The following is a 2,188-nucleotide window of genomic DNA, read 5'->3' as shown; positions in this document are numbered from 1 at the left end:
GCTCATACATTTACAAAGAGAACGACCAGAGTGGTCTGCAGCACATTTCATACAGAAATAATTTGCATTTGGGGCGGCAATCGAAAAATCTGGTGGGGCATTTCCCCCCCGTGCCCCCTCTATAACCGGCCCTGACCATCGGATAGAGCGGAGTATCTGCTTTATTGGATTTGCACCCATTAGTCGGTTATAGTGAGGGTCCACTCTCTCTCTCTCTCTCTCTCTCTCTCTCTCTCTCTCTCTCAAATCCAAATCACATCAAGAACTGTGTGTGTGTGTGTGTGTGTGTGTGTGTGTGTGTGTGAGACATGTGACACACACACACACACACACACACACACACACACACACACACACACACACACACACACACACACACAATCTATTGGTCTTTCTGACTGTCCATATGTCTATCTATCTATCAATCAACAGAAATATAATCACCTTGAGGGCAACGTTGACAGGATCATTGATAACACGTTGTTGATACAGAAGTAAGGCGAGAGACGAAGCCACCACAATGGTCGTAGCTGCCAGCAGTCCCCACATAAGCACTGAAAAAGGGTACAGAACATTCTTCCAGCGCGGCAGTGGCTGCGGGACGCGTATAAGGAACGCGAAACTCGTGTCCCAGTGAGGATAGGTGAGATCAAAGTCGTGAAGCCGATCCCTATTTGGCTGATGAACGTTGACGGTCATGTCCTTCCCGTGGTACATCACTTGGCCAAGCATGCCTGTGTAGGTACCATTTATTTTACGACCGTACTCAACATTAGGGAGGGGAATCATGTTCACTCCAAACCCATACTTGTCTCCGATGATGTTCAAGATGTCTACATTCCTCCCGACACAGCTACCCATTTTGCCGTAGTAAACGAAAGGAACATCGTAGCACACGGCCGAAACCTGCAAAATCTTCCCCCCGAAATCCAGGAAGCGAGGTGGGAAAAGAGACTTGAGCGTGTAAAGTTTACTAGGATTCCAAACTTCCAATGGAGCTTTTGTAAGTGAGTGTCCTTGTCTGTTGCGTTGCGTGGGTAGGCTGGTGTAGGAGTATATGTGTGTTTTTCCTGCTTGAACAACCGACTGGAGAAGTAGGATGAATTCTGAGCGTTGGACGACAGGTTGACTCAAGATAGAGGTCACGTTGCGATATGGGTCCAGACAGAAGAGGACCAGGTACACAGGACTCCAGTCTTTGTTCCCTGCCAGCAGGAGGAGAAATGAAGTAGGATCACTGTAGAAGATGATGACAGCAGTGAGTCTTGATCCCCTGATGTGGTGCTGGGGACGTGGAGTATGGAGGAGTGACTGTTGGCTGGTGAGGTAGACGGGAGTGAAGGAGAGTCCCGCTGCTGACACCACCTGACTCATATCTAATAGGTGATGGCTGTGGTTTTCGCTCACCACCAGGAGGTCCTGCCCACGCAAAGGACCCCAAACCAGCGATGACAGAGTGTTGGTTGGAAGAGTGTGGCTGTCTGGGGAAGAAAAAAGAATGAATTATAGTTGGTTGGTTTTCATCTGAGGGAACTGGGTCACTTCTGTTGCTTGAATACTAAGTTGTGACTGCATGAACTCGAGGACCCATTGTAGATATGGTTGGCCTAAAACTGTCATCTCTCCATCTTGATTGTTGATTTGTGACAGTAGATTAGCATTAGAGTACAATGCTAGTCATGAAGAAGTTCAATGAAAAGGACATAAAGCCAGTGTACTGCCTCATTCTACCACTTAAGCTACCAATGGACGAAAATCTAGGCCAAGTTAAAAGAACTATACTCTTTTTACTCTAACATGACCGAAAATTAACAACTCTCTAGCCTGAATGCTGAGCTGTAGCGATAAATTAACACTAAAATATGATGCAAGTCATGAAGTGATATAAAAAAATGTAGAACCAAAGTATTGCCGCTTTCTGCCACTGAGCTACGTGAAATAAGCTACCAGTGGAGGAAAATCTAGACCAAGTTAGGATAAATGAGTATATTTTCTTGTCTAGTAGGAGGAACTCTCTTAAACTCAATAAAATCATCTGGTAAGATGATATTTAAACACGAATATATACTGTACGTTGATGTCACTATGCGGAAGGGGTTGTTTTTGTGGCCTGAGGTTCATCTGAAACTTGGTCCCGGTGGACTGAAGGCTTAATTTACTCGTCTTCCCCAGTCCACCCTCCTCCTTC

Source organism: Coenobita brevimanus, chromosome 44 (genome assembly GCF_032717465.1).
Source record: "Coenobita brevimanus isolate Jiangsu-jjx chromosome 44, ASM3271746v2, whole genome shotgun sequence".
NCBI classification, from domain to species: Eukaryota; Metazoa; Arthropoda; class Malacostraca; order Decapoda; family Coenobitidae; genus Coenobita; species Coenobita brevimanus.
Note: the sequence above shows the minus strand (reverse complement) of the source record.